Source organism: Culex pipiens, chromosome 3, assembly GCF_016801865.2.
Source record: "Culex pipiens pallens isolate TS chromosome 3, TS_CPP_V2, whole genome shotgun sequence".
Classification (NCBI taxonomy): domain Eukaryota; kingdom Metazoa; phylum Arthropoda; class Insecta; order Diptera; family Culicidae; genus Culex; species Culex pipiens.
The window spans coordinates 65,881,653-65,904,966 of record NC_068939.1 but is presented as its reverse complement, the minus strand read 5'-3'; the positions used below and the strand labels follow the sequence as shown (position 1 = coordinate 65,904,966).

The 23,314-nt window shown below is 35.4% G+C and overlaps 1 protein-coding gene across 2 annotated transcripts in view; it reads right to left on the bottom strand.

Moving 5' to 3' along the window:
• The window catches only part of LOC120424485 (paternally-expressed gene 3 protein), a 35,721-nt gene that overhangs the window by 5,143 nt on the left and 7,264 nt on the right, over nucleotides 1-23,314 (bottom strand). The window lies entirely within an intron of this gene.

Here is a 23,314-nt window from a genome sequence, read left to right as displayed (position 1 = left end):
TTATTTTATGAGCAATTCCAGCTCAAATCAGGAATTTTTCTGGTACTTTTGTACCCGACCCTCTCCGATTTCAATGAAAGTTTTTAGACATGTTATCCTAGGCCTATATAAGCCATTTTTGTGTATATGGAGCCAATAGTACTCGAAAATAACATTTGAGAAGGGCGTAAGGTATTTAAATATTTTTGTATTTTGCAATTTAAAAATTACTGTGTCTCGAAGCCATTGCGTCGTATCAAAAAGTGGTCCAAGACAAACTTGTAGGAAATTGGATGGGCTTTTTGATTTTTAAGTCTAAAACTTAAATTTAAAGGTGTTGTCACGATTTTTTTTCGTTCAAAATTTTTGAGGAAATAGCCTAAGATGTTACCAAAAGACTGACGAAAAATGCAGGATGGTATGTCTCTCCTAAAAAAATACAAAAATCATTTACTAAAACTGTTTTTTTGAAAAGTGGTCTAAACGTCAAAATTTTAAAAAACCCACAGTGAGAATCGATTCTCCAGACAATTTTACATAAAAGTCTCCATATTGACCATTGTCCTATGTCCAATCCTTGGGAAGATACAGCGGTTTTAAAAATAAAAATTATGAAAAACAAAACAAACTTATGGGAAATTGGACGAGCTTTCCGGTAAAAATATTTACGAGACTGAAAAACCAAGTCTGTCATATAGAAATTGCCAAAAACCACCAAAAAACCCATTTTTTCATCATTTTTATTTTTAAAACCGCTGTATCTTCCCAAGAATTGGACATAGGACAATGGTCAATATGGAGACTTTTATGTAAAATTGTCTGGAGAATCGATTCTCACTGTGGGTTTTTTTTTTTTAAATTTTGACGTTTAGACCACTTTTCAAAAAAACAGTTTTAGTAAATGATTTTTGTATTTTTTTAGGAGAGACATACCATCCTGCATTTTTCGTCAGTCTTTTGGTAACATCTTAGGCTATTTCCTCAAAAATTTTGAACGAAAAAAAATCGTGACAACACCTTTAAATTTAAGTTTTAGACTTAAAAATCAAAAAATCTCATAGAAGTGGCGTGTATTTTTGTTTCAGTGTATTTTTTTCAGAAAGCCCATCCAATTTCCTACAAGTTTGTCTTGGACCACTTTTTGATACGACGCAATGGCTTCGAGACACAGTAATTTTTAAATTGCAAAATACAAAAATATTTAAATACCTTACGCCCTTCTCAAATGTTATTTTCGAGTACTATTGGCTCCATATACACAAAAATGGCTTATATAGGCCTAGGATAACATGTCTAAAAACTTTCATTGAAATCGGAGAGGGTCGGGTACAAAAGTACCAGAAAAATTCCTGATTTGAGCTGGAATTGCTCTTATCGCACTTTGCAAAATCAGCCTTCAAGATTTTGTGTTCTTCTACTGCCCGATGGTGCACTGAATTTAAAATTCAAATATATTCTCTGTTAGCGATCAGCTTCGCCAGACTAGCGACGTTTTTTCACTGGACCAGGAGGAGCTGCAGGGTTCCAAAATCAGTCAGGGAATTTATCTGCGACATCGCAGAATGACACTCTCGCCGCAGTTCTTTATAACCCGTAAAAAAGAAAAATTTCTTCTAACCGATCAAAACTTGAAAACACACACATTTTTCCAGCAAAAAAGGTCAAAAACTAGACAAAAAAAACACATACTACTAATTATAAAACAGCTCATAGTAAGAAAAAAATCAGGCTTGTGCTTGAACAGCTTCCTTCTTTTTAGATGTAAACAAAGTGGGATCAACCGAAAATCACGCATTCTCTCTGTTCATCAGCCAGGTTGAAGCTAAATAAAAACATTTTATTCATCCATTCTGATTTGAATCAAAATAACTCCACATTAGGGTGACAAGAAAAATGGAAAATTTCGGAAAATCGCAAGAGATACCCCCTGGATCGATTGTTTAGGCAAAAACAAGTAACTGTGTCAATTTTGAGCCAAATCGTTTAAGGCTAAGAGGTCGCTTTTCATCGTTGAAGTTTATATGGGGAAAATCGCAAAAATGTATGGGGAAAAACATCGCTTCAGGATTTTTGCAGCAGGTGGCGCAGGTCTCGCCCAAAATTGTCCAAGTACACTCAACCCCCGGTGGTTGGTCAATTTTTCGTTTGACACTTTTTTAGTTTGTACCCCGTTGGTCGGTCAAAGTCAAACTAAAAAGTGACGAACTGTCACTTTTTACACGACGCTCACGCACACTATCAAAACAAACGTTTGGTAGTTTGTGTGAACTCCGTGTAAAAGGGGTGTCAAACTAAAAAGTGACCCCGTTCGTTTGACAACAGTTGGTGTCAAACCACCGGGGTTTGAGTGTATAAGATTCTTGTAGGAAATTTAATTACCTGCAACTTTGTAGAAGGATGCAAGACAATCCGAGTTGATCCTGATGAGTTATTAGCAATGCGATGAAAAGAAATCGGCTTATATACTTGAAAGTATACAAGGGGTATATAGGAAGTATATAAGGAAATATTTTTTTCTAGAAAAATCACCAAAAATCAGGATCAACTCGGATCGTTTTGCACCCTTCGTCAAAGTTGTAGGGAATTAAATTTCCTACAAGAATCTCACACTTGGACAATTTTGGGCGAGACCTGCGCCACCTAGCAGAAAATTACTCAAACGATGTTTTTCCCCATAGATTTTCGTGATTTTCCCCATACCTGGAGTTTTTTTTTTAAAAGGACCAATAAACCAAATTTCCAGTTTTTGCTTTTTGGGTGTTTTTTAATACCCCTGACTCAAGGCGGTTTTAAAAACACCCAAAAAGCAAAAAAACTGGAAATTTGGTTTATTGGACCTTTTAAAAAAAACTCCAGATATGAACTTCAACGATAAAAAGTGGCCTTAACCGATTTGGCTCAAAATTGGCACAGATACTAATTTTGCATTAGGAATCGAGTCAGAGGATATCTCTGATGTCGATTTTTTTTATTGTCACCCTACTCCACATCCACCCCATCGACCCTGGACACCACACTCCAGCACGGTTCGCTGCCCATGTCTGCGTGACCGGCACGTCTTCTCCTGGATATATCATTGAGTAATCTCCTCCCGCATGAGAGAATCGCTCTCATCTCCTCAAGTCTCCTTCTCTCCACGCAGAGAGCGAGCGTGAGAGCGGTCGGTCGCGCGTGCACAGCCGAAAATCCCCGCACGGACGCGCGTGCTTTCGGCCTAGGTGCTTAAAATTGTGACTCCACTCGCGGCTCGGCTTCCAGTCAGTTATCGACCGTGCACAGTGCAACCCCGTCACACGTAGATTCGTCGGCGTCAGAGCCGCGCTTCAGGAGGAAAACCCAGCGGCCAGCCACTCTTCGGTTAGTGATTTGCGGGTTTTCGGATTTTTTTTTTTGTGAGGAGTTTCCGGGGTTCCGGGGTTGTCCTTGACCAGGGTATAGCTGTTCTCTCGCTCTTCTTGTAGATGGTGGTAGATGAGTTGGGGCAAGGGAAAGTGGTTGCCATCTCCGGTCTACGTGAGTTCAGTGATTCGTGCAAGGTCAGACGGGTTGGTCTACGGGACTGGCTATCTTGTGATAAATTCCGAAAGGACGATTGGCTCCAAGTCTGACTTGTGAAGAAAAGTGTGATCGCGTGTGATATAAGTTTTATCGAAGAAGACAACGCGGCCGTCTGGCAGTGAGACAAAGTGGAACCCCCCAAAAGTCCAAGTCTATTTCTCTCTCTTTTTCTCCCGTCCCAAACACATGCACACATATACACACTCTCTTTCTCCAAACCCCCCAAAAGAAACCAGACTGAATGAATTGATTTGAACGAGAAATCGATTTATTAAATTTATGTGATCCTTTGGGCTTTCGTTCGTAACCGCACGCTGGCTGGTCACGCGTTTTGACGTTTGGGGACCGACATTTGAACCGCGATACCGGTTTACGGGTCGCGCCGAGAAAGTGAGAGAGATAGAGACCGTGGCAGTGGGTCGCGTCAGTGCTTGAAGTGATAACCGCCGCGCGACTTCAACTCGGATTGGATAATCTCTCTAGCTTTTTGATTTTTTTCTTCTTCTTTCCTCCACCGAAGCAAAGGGGCACCACCAGCACTAGCAGGCAGTGATTAAATCAATAAGCGTGGCCAAACACCATTAAGCGCGCGCCCCCCCTTCGCCAGTGATATAATAGATCCAAGTTAAGCAACAGCAGTTAGCAAGTGTAACCAAAAAAAAAAAGGAAGAAAAAATAGTCTAACAAAATAGTGTAAGAGCAGCATCCAGCAGCAACAGCAAGCAGCCACCAAAATGAACATCGAGATCACGCCAAACTACTCGTACATTTTCGACTTTGAAAATGAGTTCATCCACCAGGACACACGCGTCTGGATGGTCAAAAACTGGACCTACGTGTTCTACTACTGTGGCATCTACATGGCGGTGATCTTCGGCGGGCAGCATTTTATGCAAAACAGACCGAGGTAAGTGGAACGAAACGAACCAACGAACAGGCATTGAGCCACACCTGGCTGGCAGGCTGGCTGGGGGGGTTGCATAAGAAGTTTTGGGGACCTGATATGAGAGTGACAGGTTTTGGAGGTTCGGTTCCAGACCTTGAATGTGTCGGGTGGTTCTTTCGGAAAGGTTTTTCTATAGGGCTCGTGTCCGGTTTCCCTTTGGATGTTGCATAAATTTTGACCGGTTTTCGCTCAGAAGATAACCATTATTTGACGTTCCTTTTGTAAATTTTGATTTTGGCCTATCAGAACTAACTTTGGAATTAACCCTGTACAGTCAACTTTTTTTATTAATTTGAAATTTCCTTCTTGATTTCTACTCCACTTTATTTTTAGCATTTGTTGTGCAGTTTTACCTCCTTTTTTTCTATACTTCACCAATTGGGTTTAGCTCTCTCACGTACGTGGTTACTCCAGAGTACCAAAACTTTCAAATTTCTCGGAACTAGAACAACTTTTCATGGTGCTTTAAGTTTCAGGTGTTCATGTAGAATGTATACTATCATTTCCCCAAATTTCATCAAACAAACAAAGATGCACGGTGAAATGTAAACAATTATGGGCAATTTAAAAAAAATAAGACATGGTTTTGAAAGTTCGTAAAAATGACCAAAATCATTTCTAGAGAATTTTCTTTTTTGAAAAGGTCCTATAAGCTATTGTGTTTCATACAAAAACTTTGAATAAAATTTGTACAAGCTTTATAGGACCATTGAAAAAATCTTGACTCTTTTCTTCATAAACTAAACATTATTTGATATCATTTGAATCTTTGACAAGAGCCGTTGTGAATGAAATTTTAAGTTGAAACTGTTTTGCCAGTTTTTTGCATTTAGGTATATAAGCAACTCAAATTTTGTTTTTTTTTTGCTCAAATGATCCTTAGCCGTTGCAAATATTTTTCAAATTTTATGCCCCCCCCTCCCCCTTCAAAATTGGTCTGAAAAATCAGGGGGCAAAAAAAATATTTTTAACTGAAAACAATCTAAAATGCATTTTTCTTCATTCCAATGCACTGCACCGCAAAAAATGTTTTTTCGCGAAAAATAAAATTTTCGTCAATACATAGATATTTTGGAAACTAATGACGGTAAAACAACTGGACAGGTGTATAATGCATTATAAAACACTTTTTTCATTAAAATGTTGAAACAATGGTTCTTAATTTAAATTTTATTACATTTTCAACGGCCTTATTAAATCTGAACAAAACAATAAACACGTTTGGACACAATTTAAGAACAAGGGCAAACATTGTTATTGAACCGACGGAGAAAAAAATCAAAGGAAATCTGAAAAAAGCAAAGAATTTCATTATTTTTATTTCAGACCTAAGTAACATTGTCTTCAAAGGGAAGAAAAACAGTTTTAAACTTATTTAAAAAAAATCTACAAAGGAATTCAGTTGATTGGTAATAGAATTAACAAAAACTCACCAAAAACAAACGATCATGCCAAATATCATTTTTGATTACTGATTTTGTTTTCAAATTTTTTATTTTTTTTTAATTCATATCTATAATAAATTAGGTTTTTTTTTGTTTCCGTAGAAACACACTTGGATTTTTTCCGAATTCAGGAGTTAAAAACCTCAATCCAAAATCTAGCGTAAACAGTTCTAAAATTGTCTTTATTATAAACAAATTTACAGGTAAATTACTTGGGAACACCAAAATATGGTATAACTTGGCCTGTTATTAATAAGATAGTAAAATAACATGAATTAAGTTAGTTCTACAATTCTTAACCAATTTTTAACCAAGCTAAAAGACGTTACCTCAACCTCCTCAAACAAATTGTACATGATTTCCTGATTTCCTTTAAAAATGTAGGTTTTCAATTATGACTTCCACCTTATTTATATGTTGGGAGAATTTAAGACCTATCTTTTATAATTACCCCTGCTGGGGTCAGTTCCCAAGTAACCACAAGCACTTAATTGAAGTATTTATTCAGTACTAAATCAGCACTCGAATGCTTTGAAGTAGTAAATAAGCTTTGCGAATGCCTCAAAGTACCAAAACTTTGCAGCATTACAACTGGCATTAAATCACCATTTACGACCTTGAAAATGTGCTTCAAAGCATTTGATGTTTATCAACAAAGTAACCCATCCATACGGGAAACATTTCAGCCAGTCACGCTCTTATTGACTTTTATCCTTCTCCCGTTATACTGTTCCAATAAGCGTGCGGACTAAGGCGCATTTCCCCCAGTGTGCAACAGTTTTATTTTTGCGTGAATTGGGTTCAATTCCCGCTGACTGAAGTGTTTTTTTGTTTATTTTTTTTTTGTAGAAAACTGCAGCCTGTAATTAAGCCAAATTTTTCAAAACATATGCCCATGCACAAAGGATATTATCAAAAGTTCTCTGGTAAATTGAATGACTTTTCTCGCAAGCAAAAAGCTGCTTTCCGGAAGTCTGATACACTTTGTGAAATTTTGCCAACCGTGGACCAAGCACTCCTCGGAAAAACAGTTTAGGTTAGCCGTTAGCCATTACTTGTCCCTATTAACCCCAAGCCTTCCGTAATTGATTGTACTGTACTTGACTGGATGGCCGCAATTTGCTGAGTGACTCGTCAATAATTTTCGTCCAACAAAATGACAACAAGTTTTTCTCATGAACCAGAAACTCGAAACAGCAGAAAGAAAGTCTTCCTTAATGTTCGATGCATCAACCACATCGATTAAAACTTTCAAAACAAACACTCATTTTAGAATACATCAGTTGGCTGACGCGCATCCTGGAGATCGACGAGAAAAATGCAAGAATAACATCAAAGTGTCACACTCACACATGAAACGCAACAGGAGAAAAAAAAAAAAACAAAGGAGGCCCACCACCAAGCAGGGATGCCAGATTTGCAGATTTCTCTGCAAATTTGAAGATTTCCGAAATTTGTTGCAGACAACTTTTTTGTTGCAGATTTTTGCAGATATTTTACCGGCGAGATTTGCAAAAAAAACTTTAATCCTTCTGTGACAGTTTCTTTGAATAAAATGAGTAACCCAACTGTATATAGCATTTTACAAATTCAGAAATAATATTCTTAGACCTACATCAAGTTTAATTACTGTCAAAATATGCAAGTATTTTACCAAATATTCTTTTTAATCACTTAAGAATTGTCGCAAAAACAGTTGCTTGTTTACCAAGATTTTGGCTATTGTTAAAAAAAATGCTGTGCCTTATTCCAAATATGAACTCATTCTGACCACCGGAACCCCTCCATCTAATCGTATGAAGTTTGTATGGGAGAAATCGTCAAAATGTATAGAGAATGGCAACTGTTTCACTTTTTTTACCCGTGGAGGGCGCAATAGTTATCCGATTCTAACCATTTCTCAGATGTAGAACTTTCATTAATTTTACTTCCCTCAAGACATCATATTTTTAGGAACCCGTGGTCAGAATGAGCTCAAATTTGGAATAAATACATGTGTCAATCTTTGATTTCAGGGGGTAGTTCCGAAGAAGCTCGAATTTGAATTACCATAGGAAACATACATACATTTTATTTGAGTTCTGGCATTTTTCATATTAATTTCTTCATGTTTTGAAATAATTAAGTATTAATTAAGTATTAAGTCTACCTCTGTTTATTTAAAAAAAAAATATATGGAAGTGCGAAGTTATCTAAGATTTTTAATGTGGTTCTCAGGTGTAAAACGTTGGTCTCGGTCTTAGTTGTTGTTAGGCCGTTAAGTCATTCCGTAGGAGTTGTTCTCCTGGTATATTGTGATTATAAGATAAAAGAATAAATTTCAATGGAAATTCCAAAATAAGACATTTAATTTTAATTAAGATTCAATGATTCAAATATGATTTTCATTAGTTTTTTTATTTAAGTCGCTAAAAATATTGACTAAAACACTTAACGAGTTTTCTTTTTCTTAAGTCACCCAAAAATTCAAATTTTTACCAATTCTTTAAATGCGAAAAAGTCAGACAGGCTAAACTATAGCGATTATGTATACTCAGATAAAAAGGTCACTTTTACTAATGAATTTGTAGCACTTTCTTCATTACTGTTTGTATTACATTACAATACATATCTAGAATTTTTTCGAAAAGGTCCTATAAACATATGAAAGACAATAGCTTATAGGACCTTTTTAAAGAAAAACACTAGATGTAAAAGAAAAAAAATCATGTATGATTTTGTCTGATGTATATGTTATATTTATGTATATGTCTGATGTATATGTTCACATATAAATAATGATAAGTTTAGTTTTTTAAAGTGATTAAAATAAAATTATTTCAACACATATTGTTTGCCTTGTTTTTAATTTTGGCTTTGTGTTTCGAATCATTTTAAAATATTTCAAATGTTTTTTGTAAATTTTACAAAAAACGTTAGTTGCATACTTCTTTTCCACGACTATTTTTTTATTTAATTGGATTCATTAAAATAATTATAATTCTAAATTTCTGAACGACTATTACAATTTTTCTTAAAAATTTGGCAGCACAAAAATGATTAAAAAAAATAATTAGAATTAGTTTTTAATGCAATAGATATTCAAAAAGAAATTTTTGCTCGCAGAAGAATCCAATGAAGATAAACTTAAAAACTGAAAAAAATCAAAGCGTTTCTAGTTGTCTGAAAGGGCACATGACATTAGTTTTGATTATTTTTTTAAATATTTAACTTGACAGAATCGCTATAGAAGTAAAATAATTCAGTTAATATATAACATAAAATATTCATTTTATACATATTTAAATACCATTTCACCATCAAATCTTTTTAATTAGTGGTCTATTAATGGTACACAAAAATATCAAATCTGGAAGAATTTCTTGTGATAAAGTTCAACTGTTAACAAAACAAAAAAATTAAGAATATGCTTGAAAAAATACATAGAAAATAAATTGTAGGTATTGGAGGATGAATTAACCTCACAAAAAATGGAACGATAGGACTATAGGCTAGAGGCATACATAAAATTAAAACATTAATTGCAATTTAAGTGCTTTAAAATTCAGTTTTGATTAAAATATACAAAAAAAAATAAAAACATGAAACTTTTAAATAAAAAAAAACACATTGGCAATATTAATATGAAGTTTAAAATCTAACATATTTTTATTTATTTTGATATGCACCAATCGTCTCTCCATGCATTTAAATTTATGGGACCGTTTAGGGAAAGATTGAGCGAAAATATCAAACAAAAGATTGAATGATTAAGCAAGAAGATTAGAGTATGGATTCATCACTGTTTGTATCAAAACGACAGAATTTTTTTTTGTTTATCGAGTTTATCGAGGAGAAAAACGACAATAAAGTGTTAACTTTTACATGTTAACAAAAAATCATTTTATTTATGATAACCCATACAGCCGAAACTTCACTGATTTTTTTTTTATTTTTTTTTATTTATATTTTTATTTTTTTTTTGAAAATAGTCGCAGTTTTTCATTTTTATTACATTAGTGCCCATGTTTGCCCACCTTTGAAAAAAATATTTTTGAAAAGCTGAGAAAATACTCTATTTTTTGTTTTCATGAACTTTGTTGATACGACCCATAGTTGCTGAGATATTGCCATGCAAAGGTTAAAAAACAGGAACATTGATGTTTTCTAAGTCTCACCCAAACAACCCACCATTTTCTAATGTCGATATCTCAGCAATTAATGGTCCGATTTACAATGTTAAAATATGAAACAGTCGTGAAATTTTCTAATGTAATATTGAAAGTTTGGCCCGTTTAAAATGTTAGTCTTGATTTTAAATTTTTGAAAATATTTTTTTCGAAAAGATCGGAAAATTTCACGAATGTTTCATATTTTAACATTGTAAATCGAACCATTAATTGCTGAGATATCGACATAAGAAAATGGTGGGTTGTTTGGGTGAGACTTAGAAAACATCAATTTTCCTGTGTTTCAACCTTTGCATGGCAATATCTCAGCAACTATGAGTCGTATCAACAAAGTATATGAAATTAAAAAATAGAGAATTTTCTCAGCTTTTCAAAAATATTTTTTTCAATGGTGGGCAAACATGGGCACTAATTTAAAAAAATGAAAAACTGCGACTATTTTCAAAAAAATTACCTAAAAATGGTTATAACTTGAAAACGGTACACTTAATCAAAATTTCACTACAGTACTTTTTGATTGCAAATTCGATTTTACATCGAAAAATGAAGTTGAAAAATTTTTGCGACCAATATTTCGATTTTTTGAAAAAATCAGTATTGATTCAAAAAATCATAACTCGGTCAAAGATTTTTTGCCCATTCTGGAAATTTCAGAAAAGTTGGCATTTTATGTCCTCTAAAACATATCAAAAAATAAAAAAAATAAAAATAGTGTTTTTTTGCAAATCAAGTTTTAGTGACAAAAAGTGAAATTAAAAATCACCAAAAATTTTTTTACCGTGTATATTTTTTTTCAGTGTAGTCCATATCCATACCTACAACTTTGCCCAAGACACCAAATCGATCAAAAAATTCCTTCAAAAGATACAGATTTTTGAATTTTCACATATCATTTTTGTATGGACAGCTGCCAAATTTGTATGGTAATTTATATGGACAAACTAATGATGCAAAATGGCTTCTTTGGGCATACTGAAGGCACCAAAAAAGTTTCAGCCGGATTAAAAAATACAAAAATTAAAATTAAAGAAAAAAGACCGATTCCGTAGAGAACTGCTCAAATGGTAAAATTTTGGTACAATAATGCAAGAAATACTTTACTCAGTATTGGGACTGATTGTTTATTTACCGAACTTTGTTTTAATCACCTTAAATTGTTGATATTACGGGCTTTTATCGGTAGTTTTCGGTGAAATTAAACTCACAAATTAGAAGAAAGTAATTAAACTGATTGGTGGATAGATGACTAGTGTCCTAGAAGAAGATACTTTACTTTAACCCATAATGAGCAACTTTTTTCTAAATCACAAAAACTGATTTTCTTCAATTCTTTTGGTGCAGTTGTTTGAAAATGCATCGAAAATTGTTTAAAACTACTTATTCTTTTCTGTAAGGCCCTATTTCTGAAGTATGAAATACAAATTCTAAAATCTCTGCACTTTCAGATTTCTTTTGATTGGCTCATTCAAAACTCACAAACACCCGTTTTCATCAAAATTAAGGAAGATAATAAAACCATCGGTCTAATAACAATGTTTTGTCTTGTTTTTGAAAAGTCATAACGTTTAGAAACTTTTGTTTTGATTGAAATATTTTTTTTTGTAATTTTGAAAAAGTGCTCCTGAATATTTAGTTGCTCATATGCCCAGGTGATGCTCTGGTGCACCTAACGGAAATGGTTGAAAAACACTCAAAATCGGTCCAAACTCACAATGTTATTCACATGGGTTCTTGTCCAAGGTTCAAATGATTGCATAAAACATTTTGTTTCATAAAATGTTGCGTTTAGTCATTTTTACGGGCTTTCGGAAACAGGTATTATTTATTCCCCTGAAATTGGCCCATTTTTGTTTACATTTCGCACTGTAACTTTGCCTGTGCTAAACCAAAATTGATTAAATTTGGAGAGATGTTAGCATATATTCTACATGAACAACTGCAACTTGAAGCACCATGAAAAGTTGAGCCAGTATATTTTAGTTCAAAATTTTGGTGCACTGAAGAATCCATGAGCAAGAGAGATTTGACTTATAATTCATTTAAAATTATAATTATAATTCAGGGACTTATAAATATTTGAAATAAACAATAATTTTCGTATCAATTTAGAAAATTATCGCATGTGTATTTTAACTGCGAGATGCAACAAAAACTCCTTTCCACTCATAATAAATAAAATAATTTTGAAGTTTATGTTAATAACTGACATGACATGTAAAGTGGTGCAAGAAGAATAATCCATTAAAATAGCTATTAAAAAATTGGACTTATCTGAAAATATGCTACATGGACTTTAGAGATTCAAAAAAATATTTATAATTACGTGAAATCTGCTTAAGCCGTTGAAACAATAATTTCCTTCGATACATTACTGCACGAAATAAGACTATCGCTAATTTTATTTTAACTTTTTGTTAAGTTATTAAAAAGTATCACAAAACTATGAACCGTGCCCTTATTATTTATTTATAATTATTTTGAATGGCAGTTAATTTTTTGTACAGTTTTAGTTTTCGAAACACATTGGAAAAACCTCTGAAAAATATTTTTATATTAGCCTAACCTTGAAATAGAAAAACACACTGAGAAGTAAAATTGTTTTCACACAGATTTAAGGACATAAAACATACATTAAACGTTGTTTAAGTTAAACATCATAATTTAGTTAAACAGAATTGTAGGATACGACCATAAACCTAGTTTTACGTGTATTTAAGTTTGCAGATTTTTGCAGATATTTGAAAAACAAATTTGCAGATAACTCAAAATTTCATCTGGCATCCCTGCCACCAAGTGTGTGGAGCAGCTAGCTGTCTTTTTTTTTCCCCAGCCTTGACGTCGATAAAGCAGTTTTTTTTGTTCGAGCTTGCGGTGAGGCATTAAATCGGCATCACTGTGCGCCACTTGAAATATTTCTCAAGGGAAAAGTGCTGATTTAATGTTTTGAAGCATTATTTGCTGGTATTAAATGCCAATATAATGCTGATTTTATGCCGCTATTTAGTGCCTCGCGGTTACTTGGGTTAACCGTGTGTCCAGCAAAACTTTTAAACAATTGCTCCCCACAATGGCAAACTTATTAATAAATGATTCAAGTAAATATCTTCGTTTCAATCCAAAGCTTCTTTTGAAACTAGAACTTATATTTAGGGGCTACATACATGTAGAAAATCACAAAATTTCATATTACAGAAAATTCACTAAATTTACCAAAAACAAGTTTTTCCATAACTTCTGAAAGTTTCATGACTTAACTGAGTAAGTGACGATTTAAGTTCACAATTTTGCCATGCGCAAAGCGAACTGTCAAACTTTGTGAACGTTTTTCTCTACACATTCTCTCTCGAGATGGGATGGACCAAATTGGCTGAAATTTGGGGTGAAGACTCTCAAGCCCGATTTTGAAATTATACTTTTTAAAAAAAATACAGAAATCAAAAACTGACGTTTTTTTATATGAAAAACTTAAAAATAATTGTATCTTTTTTTTTAAATTAAGTTTTTGAAAATCGGCCTTCGTCATGCACACAGGACCGGTTTAACGAGTCTTCACCAAAATTTTGAGCCGATTTGGAAAAAGCAGTGTTGAGATATCGTGGCACCCGTTTTTTGAAACTGCTAACTTAAAAAAGCGATGGTACATCCAAATGTCTTCAAATTTATTTTGTTATTAGATGAAAATGTACATTTAAATTCCCTGCAAAAAGATTATAAAAAAGTTTAAATGTGTGCTCACACCAACCTAGACATTTTTGACGATTTACATGTATGTAACCCCTTAAAAAATAGAATTTTGTTGAAGGGCCGTTAAGGGTTAGTGTGCTCTTTCCTTTCGTGCCAAGGCGTTTTAAATGTTCTTCCACCTGTAGTCAAAAATTTATTCCTGTTCCATTCAATAAATTACAATAATCTTAATCTGTAATTTATTCAGCGAATTAGAAAAAAATGCTGGGAACTATATGTTCAGCGACATAGGCTTTAAGCTGGATAAAACAAAATCAAGCTTTAAATCAAAATACCTATGCAATATTGAAAAAAAATCTTTGCTAAAAAATGCTTACACAATTATGTCATTGAAAAAAACATTGAAAAAAATCAATCAATTAATGCACAAAAATAAAACAAAAATTCTCAAATAAAGGTAGAAAGAGCATAACCGATAAAACAAAAAAAAAGTATAATTAAACATCGAAAGCTGTAAATTTGAGGTTTACGCGATATTCCTAAGAAAATTTTGCCTCCTTGGGGTTCGAATACGAAGTATGCTTTAAAAAATATGTGTCCAAATGGATATCCCTTAGATATTCTTACAGATTTTGTATAAAGAACAATTTCTAATAACAATGGACGAATCTAAAAAGCCAAGCAAAAACTTATATTTAGAGGTTCATCAACTACTTATACCAACTGCGTCAAGAGTTGGGCCGGTTCCGCGTTTTTTCCCCCATAAAAAAACGAATGTTTAGACAGACACCATGTGCCGTCGTTAAACGGCATGACTGTTGGAAAAACTTGTACGTAAAAATTAGCAGAGTTTGTCTTGTAATGACATATAACTGTGCGCAAACATCATCGCGCGCGCGCCCGCCCAACCTGTGAGAATTAATTCCAGACGACGGTCGTTAGTGCGATTCGTCGGGTTAGTTTGTCAACCCAAGGGAAGAATCGCTCGGAATAAAACTGCTTTTAATTACCGCCTCTATTGACCGTTTTGAAACTCTTTTTTTTTCATTCACAAAACGTGTCGACGATCTTCGCCGGCTCGAAACAATAGTTGAGGCGATCGTTAAAATGAACGAGTCATCATGAGACATGAGTTGGGCTGAGTGGCCGGTTTGTCTTGAGATTTTTTGGCTTTGCACTCGAAAGATCTCGATGCCGGAACGTGTCGGGTTGGGCCGTGCTGCACAAACAGGATCTCTGCAAGTGTAAACAACCTCTTTCAAAGTCAAAGTTGTCCCCACTGGTTCTGTTTTGAGTTGTGGTCAAATGGTTGAATGCCTAATCCCTTCCGTCAGGTTTGGTTGACACGTCGTGACCTAGAGAGAGGTTGAAAATTTTGAACTGCAAGCTGAAATTGTTCATGTTAAACGCATATTAGAAATGGTATCAATATTTGTTTAGTTTATAGGGAAGCTTGGATCATAACTCTCTAAACAGACAACAGTGTCACTTTACATGAAGCTCAATGTATATTGATGCATCAACAAACATTAGCCATGTTTTGTGTTGTTTGTTGTTGCGCCACCAGGGGGTTAGATAGAAGAACATTTCGAAATCACATTTGTGTGATGATACTGAAACACGGAAAGTGTCCTCCCTTGCACGAGGGTGAAAACGAGGCCGGCACGTAATGCACTCCCACGCTTAAGAGCCGACCTCGGCGGAGCTGACCGTTGCACTTCCCGCTTCTCTAGTCTAGTCGGGGCAGCACATATAGTGAAAGGAAGTGACCAATTATGGACCCTCTGAACTGTGTGCACTGCTTCTGCTGCATTCAGCTCGATCGGAGAGCAGTGTAAACTGGTTATTGTTCTTTTTTTTTGTTCTTTTAAAAATTTCAAAATTGTCTAAACAGGTCAAATAAATTAAGTTAAAAAGACATAACCAAATATACCCAGACTCTTTGGCGCCTCAAAAGTCCACCGCAAAGTCACGAAGACTATGCAAATCGATTTACGGCTCATGGGTGTGGGGTTTTTTTCGTTCCTCTGAGTAATCAAAAGTGTAGATCGCGTGATGGAGGTCATTCTTTCCCACAATAGCACTGGTAGCGGAACGCCTTTGCAAACAGTTCTAAAATTGAAAGTATTCATCAGTCAAGTAAAACTCTGCAGAAAAATTTCAATTGACTTATAATGATAAGGTTGTAAGAAATTGAAGAAATGATTCGTTTACATCTTTGCAACATTTAAAGTTGGTGTGATTCATATCGCTAAATTGACTCTTTTTACGTAATATTATTTTTAAACCATTTCCACACATCGCTGGCTCTCAACACGTAACACCCAAAATTACTCTTGTACAGTTACCGCGTAATGGATCCACCGCGGTATGTGTCAACCAGCTCACATAATCACGGTTTCACGGTCTGGGGCGCCCCGAGGTCACGCAATTAGAGAGATGAAAATAATTCGCCTTACACCGCGACGGCAGCATCATCGATCCAACCATTTCGTTAATTAAAACAGATCAACCCGGCTTTGTGTGCCCCCTTGGCACACGGCTTAGCTTGGCAGCATTTGCGCTGATTGTGTGCCGAGGTCAATCGTCTTGGTCCACGGCGGCGGGGTCAGAGTGAGAGCAGAGCGACGATTTACGAAATTTGAACACCGCATTATCGAATTAAAGTTCGCGATGTTTCTGGCGGCTCTGGTTGGTGTTGCGGAGGTGGGACACCAAATTGGACGCGCCACTCTTGTTGGTGGTTGCCGACGAATCGATTCAGCGGGAACAATTAGCGTAATTGGACGGTTCTGTATCGTGCAAGGATCGCCTCCTGTCCAAACATGGCGCTGTAAGACGTGATATTCAGGGGTGTGACCCTCCTAGAAATTGTTCGCAAATATATCGATAGTTTGCCGAGCGGCAATCGAACTTGACAACACTATCGAGACGTCATTCGACCGGACGTTTCTCGTCGTTATACTGTGCAAATATGTGTCATCCAACTGGAGATAACCGCTGAGAACTCTAAAGTTCTATCTACGTAAACGTGGAGGAGATGGTGAGACGTCGCTGAGTATGCAAAAACACTTCAAACGGTGCCATACCGAATGTGTGAATCTTTGTACAAACAATGGTCACATTTGAACTTTACGAGTACTTGCATGTGAGATTTGCCCTTGACACTGTCGCTAGGAAATCTTGACGGATATTGTCTTTCAGTTTCTTACCCAATCTTATGTGTTGCTTACGCTTTCTGGGATAATCTTGACTTAGAACTTGGTCTGCTTGCTGAAAGATCGGCTTATTACTATACACTTGGAATGTACAATTTATTTATTTTTTTGAGTTTTCAATTTCCTTTTTTTATTTCAACAGAAGGCATTTTGCATCATTAGTTATTCCATACAAGACAACATGGACATGTGAATAATCGAAAATCTGTGTCTTGATAAGGGATTTTCTGATCGATTTGATATCTTTGGCAAAGTTTCAGAATTTTTCAGAAAAAAGGTACATGAAAAAAATGTCTGATTTATTTATTTGACTTTCAATCACTAAAAGTTGAATTCCCAAAATACGAATCTTCTTAATTTTCGTTTTTTTTTATATATGTTTTGGGGGACTAAAAAGGCATTATTTGCGCTATGGTTTAGGATGATGCAAGATTTCAATATTCGGAACATTGTGATTTTTGGTGAAAAAAAAAAAAAATCTAAAAAAATGTCAAACAAAATTTTTAAAAATCATGTTCAGATGCAAAATCATATTTGCAATCGAAAATGACTTGACACATTTTTTGTCGAAGTGCACCGTTTTCCAGTTATAGGAACCCAAAGGTTTTTTTTTTAAATGTTCTTTGTTTGCTATTGAAAAATGTTATATAAAGGAAAAGAATCCCTGCGATGAGCTAAGAAATTTCCTACAATTTTATAACCTTGTTATTAAGATCATTGGTTGCTAAAATACAGCCTCCGAAAGCTTAAATCTAGAGTTTTTTTAAAAACCATTAAAAAAAATCCGATGCTTGTTTTTTGGGTGTTTTTAAAACCGCCTTGAGTCAGGAGTATTCAAACACCCAAAAAGCAACAAATGGAAATTTGAAGCAAAAAAAATAAAGATTTTGATCAAAAATTGAAAAAATTTGTTTATTAGAACTTAAAAAAAACTCTAGAAATTTTGTTAAAAAAAGTTTTTTTAGTGTAATTTATTTAGATCACATTTTTCAACTCGCTTTATCTCGGAAATAAATGATTCGATTTTCAACAGAGCTGTGAAAATATCAAAATATCAGCTCTCAGCAACCACAACTATCCCGCCAGAATATTCATGCCTCAAATATCTCTCCTCATTGAAACATTCCCTTGTGGACCATCATTCAGTGAGGTACTGCTGGATTTTAGCTCCTGAAAAGTGCTTAAAAAGTGCAAAAATGCCTCAGGGCAAGAAAAAGAGGCGGTCCTCACCAGCAGGATCGGCAGATTTGAAGAAGCTAAAGAATGCCGAAGCGCTACCTGCAAATCCAGGCAGTTTGAGCAAGGACGCTCAAAAATTGTCTGGAAACCAGTTCGCTACCCTCCCTGTGGACGTGAGCGAGAAGGAAGAATTTGAACGACGGGAAAAGTTGCCACCCATTTTTGTGAAAACATCGTCATCGGATTCGGTACGAAAGTGGCTGACCGGATTTATCAAATTTGGTGCTTTACGAGCTTCCATTCGCTTGTGTGCTGATGGACTCAAAATTCTGCTACCTACCAGAAAGGATTACAACTACGTTCGGGAGTTCCTGAACAACACAAAGATTGAATACTACAGCCATGACGATCCATGTAAACGCCCCATGAAACAGGTCCTCCGAGGCCTGTACGACATGGATGTGAGTGTGCTGAAAGAAGAGCTCAAAACTCTTAAGCTGAACGTGATCGAAGTCTTCAAGATGACGAGACACAACAAGGACATCAAGTATCGTGATCAACTGTACCTGGTTCATCTCGAGAAAGGATCGACAACGCCGTCTGAGCTGAAGGCAGTTCGGGCAATTTTCAACATCATCGTGACTTGGGAACGTTATCGTCCAGTGCACCGTGACGTGACACAATGTTCGAACTGCTTGCAGTTTGGACATGGTGGAAGGAACTGTTTCATCAAGAGTCGTTGTGCAACCTGCGGAGGTGAGCACAAAACTCAAGCTTGCGAAACAATCAACGAGAACATCGAAGCGAAATGCTTCAATTGCGGCGGCGACCATTCTACCAAGAATCGAAACTGCCCAAAACGTGCTGAGTTTGTGAAAATTCGGCAGCAAGCGACGACGAGGCATCAACCAAATCGTCGCAAAACACCACCAACTTTCACGGACGTGGATTTTCCTGCTTTGGCGTCACCTGGAGCGGGATCTGTTCGAGTGGTTCCAAATCTGCAGCCATTGCCGTTGAATCAGCGGCAAAAAGTTGTAGAGAATACAACACCTCCTGGCTTCAGCCAGCAACCGAGGGAAAACCAACCAGTATCAACGGATGAAGGCAGCAGTGACCTGTTTTCACCACAAGAACTTATGAACATTTTCATCGAGCTGATAACAACACTGCGTGGTTGCAAAACTCGTGCGGAACAAGTAAGAACGCTTGGAGGATTTATCTTAAAATACAGTTCGTAGTTTACTCGTTCTAATGATTTTGAATATTTCAATGAATTTGCTTTTTTAGTTTTAAGTTAGGATTAGTTGTTAAAGTGATTTTTTTTTCTTTTTTACCCAAATGTATTCGATTCAATGCAAAAATGAAAAACAATTTGAAGTAAATAAATGAATGTGAACAGTTAATAAGAAAACGAAAAATAAAACAAAGATGAAGAGCATTTAGCCATACCACTTAGAATGTAAATGAAATGTAATTATTATAAGAAAGTTCAATAAAGACATATTTAATTTCAAAAAAAAAATCCTCATTGAAACTCTCAGCGCCGAACATAGCCGAACACGTTTTCGTGTTTACACACTCGCGATTTAAATTTTCCTTTTCTCTCTCATTCCCGCTTCCACGATCGTCCTACCGCAACAGCGTTTAACCACAAAAGCCGCCAAAAAAATCAATTTCCCAAATCGCGATCAAAAGCTCAAAAATTCCGACAGATGGCGCAAAGCATCGAAGAATGACGATTCAAATTTTCGCTGTTCGGTTACATAGGAATGCAAACTTAAAATTGAATTTACAGCTCTTAGAACAACTTTTGAGAAAAAATTCAAGTACTACGATTGTTAACTTTTTGCCCTCTATAAATCAACGCAATAAAAAAAAAATCGGATTTTTTTTTTTAACTAAATTGTTTAAAATGATAGAGCATCAAAAGTTAACAAAGTATCAGCTCGAGTTTTTGTTCAAAAGTTGTTTTGAACGCTGGAATTTCCCTGGGCTTTGTCATAATGAGTGTCATAGGTTTGATGCTTGTTTGGCAAAGAGTATGATTTGATTCGATGTGGAATTAAAATCGAAGTGTTCAGTATATTGCTGAAGCTTCCATTTTTACACATGGACACCACTTCATGCTGCGAGAACCCACTTTGGCGTAGTCTCAGGGCTTAATCGATGACCGGTAAGCTGTCATCGAGACAAGGAGGTTCTCCGATAGTGGAAATATCACATTTGTACAATGAACCGCTACATATGTGATTTTTCCCTATCTTAATGTGGGTGTCAGGTTAGGATACAGGTTTTTAAAAAAACAGTTTTTGTAGAATTTAGGATTTTAACTATAAATTGTGAAGAGTCATTTGTGAGCTTCCACAATTTAGTGAACTCTATCATTTGGCTCATGTATGGATGGAAGCATGAATGGATTTAATTTTATTTATTTTTTATTGACCAAATTATTGTAATGTATCTATTTTAACTTATTTATTTATTTCAATCTATCTATTTACTTAAATTTATCTTTGGATGTATCTTATATTTTACATATTTTCCCTCACTTTCCCTCTTCTTTTTTTCTTTCCTTCTTTCAAGTCGCGTAAATAATAATATACCGGTCGTTAAACGAGAATGTCTAACTCGAGTTCATGCGTCGTTTTTACGGATTCGTTCTCCTCTTACTCTGATCTTATTTTTCCGATAATTATAAATATAACGTAAAAGATAAAACTACCTATAACGACTTTGGCTTAAAAATGTACCATTCGTGATAGTGTCACTTTATTATTAACTGCTCGAAACGAAATTTTCAGTTACTATTGTTCGTAATTTTGTCGGTCTCGTAGATCACTATTTTCGGAACATTTTATCATAAAATCCTGCAACACGATGAAATCATTGTAAACCTCACTTTAAAATTTTCATATAATTTAGTCGGAAACCACAAAAAAAATACAATTTAATATATTGCTTAAAAAGTAAAAGGAGGGAAAAGCCCTTCTCACAGCGTCGTTGCTCGGAAGGCACGCCGACGGAATGAATGATAATTTGGCACCGCGTTCGAATTAAAACTATTTCTAAATCATTGATTGTGTGTCTTACAGCAGCCGGCTGCCTAAGACCTATAAATTTACAACTGATAAACAAATTACTTATGGTCGCATCACCTACCACGGTGAATCCTGACCTCATACCCATCTTACTAACCCCTCAAAACTCATGTGATACTTTGTCGGAGACGCAGTCGATTTGGCGGTCCCATCACTCAAGTATCGGACTAACATTCCCATCCACTTCCCCGTGTCTTACCACTGGTCGTGGCCGGCGTCGGTATTGATCAGCACGATAGGGACCTTTGAAAATTGCGAAGGGGTGATGATTGGTTCCTACTTTTCATCTGTGGTCCACGGAGCAATGATTGGGGGTCCTGGTCAATAACGAAGTAGCAGCTACGGGTAGACACCAATGCTATGCTAATTTAGGATTTTAACTATAAATATCAACTGTTTATGCTTTGCATTTAGTTATTTAGGGACAAAATTAGTAATAGTGAATTTAGTAATTCTATCAGAATCGGTGATTTTCATTCAAGTTGCATAAAAACCATTCTGATTTGTCAAAATTTCCATAGAGTCTCGATCAATCAATAGTGAAATGATATCGGACTAAATTCGTTGATCTGTTGAACTAACGACTGTCGGATTATGATTGTATCGACCATTGTTGCGAATCGAGGATCTACTGGAATTCTGACGATCAAATGGTCGTCTCTTTTTCAATTCACGACTTGAAATGTTAATCTATTTTTTTTTAAGAAGCCAGACAGGTTTTAAAAGAAACGTTCTAGATTTTTTTGGCTATTAATTAAAATGTCGGGGATTTGAGATAAGAGTAGCTTTCGGATATGTTACTTAAAATCTCAATTTTATTCAATTCAAGTTAGGTAGTTATCCGCAAATGAATATTTGGACTTATATGAATAATTGAACATTTTGGACTTATGAATAACACACAACTGTGCATTTATTCTAGAGTCAGATCCATACAGCGTCAGTGTTTATTTGGTCGAAGTGTACTAATTCATTGGCAGATCTGGTTCTAGTTGTAATGTACGACAAGACTACTGACGGTCGTGACAGGACGAGGGCCCAGTTTAGAGGTTTCGACATCAACGATGTGCGGCTGGATCACCCTCCAAAAAAAAAATTAAAAGTTGTTTTGAACGCTGGAATTTAACAAAACAGAATTCGCATACATAACCTCAAAGGGCAAAAATTTCAATCGACATCCTTCGCTCTGTTCTGCTACTCAACACTAGATGTCGCATGTCGTTTAGCTTATGAATGCCAAACGCCATCTCGCGTTCTCTTTCTCTCGGAGAGATTGAGAGACTCAGCGGTGAGAGCGCACAGTCGAGGAAAAGGGGAGGAGTGATAAAGAGAGAATGACATCGCTGGGAATCACGAGGCACAAGAAGAGATCTCACAAGCTATAGTGACGGCCGCTATACTCTCGGATGTTTTTGGTGCAGAGATTATCAATTGATAGCTTTTCTATCACTCATTTGCAACACTGATTTTCAATGTTAAAAAATTGAATTTTATGAAATGTGATGTTTTTTTTTCTATAATTTTTGTTTTCGAAATTTTAGAAACACGAATAATTTTTTGTAACGGGTTAACACACTTATTTTTGGCAATTTCAAATAAAAGACTTATTTTTTTAATTTAGTTTTTTTTTTCAAAAATAACATTTTTTTGAAAAGTTTATATCTTCGGTACCAGATTTTGCACCATCCTAACCGTAAAAAATACCTTTTATAGTCGTCCAAAATTCGAAAAATTGAAAAATACTTATTTTGGGAATTCAACTCTAAATAATAAAAAGTAAAATGAAGAAATCGAGACTTTTCATCACGCACCTTTTTTTTGGAATGGCATAACCTACAACTTTACCGAAAAGACAATATAGATCAGAAAATCCCTTCTCAAGATAGAGGTTTTGCGAATAACACAGCCTGCGAAATTGTTTAAAGAGGAGCCTTGTATGAAAAAACTTATTGGACAAAATTTCATTCAAATAGGTATAAAATATAAACAAAGATATTTTTAAGTTATGCCAGCTGAAAAAAATGTCGATATAGGC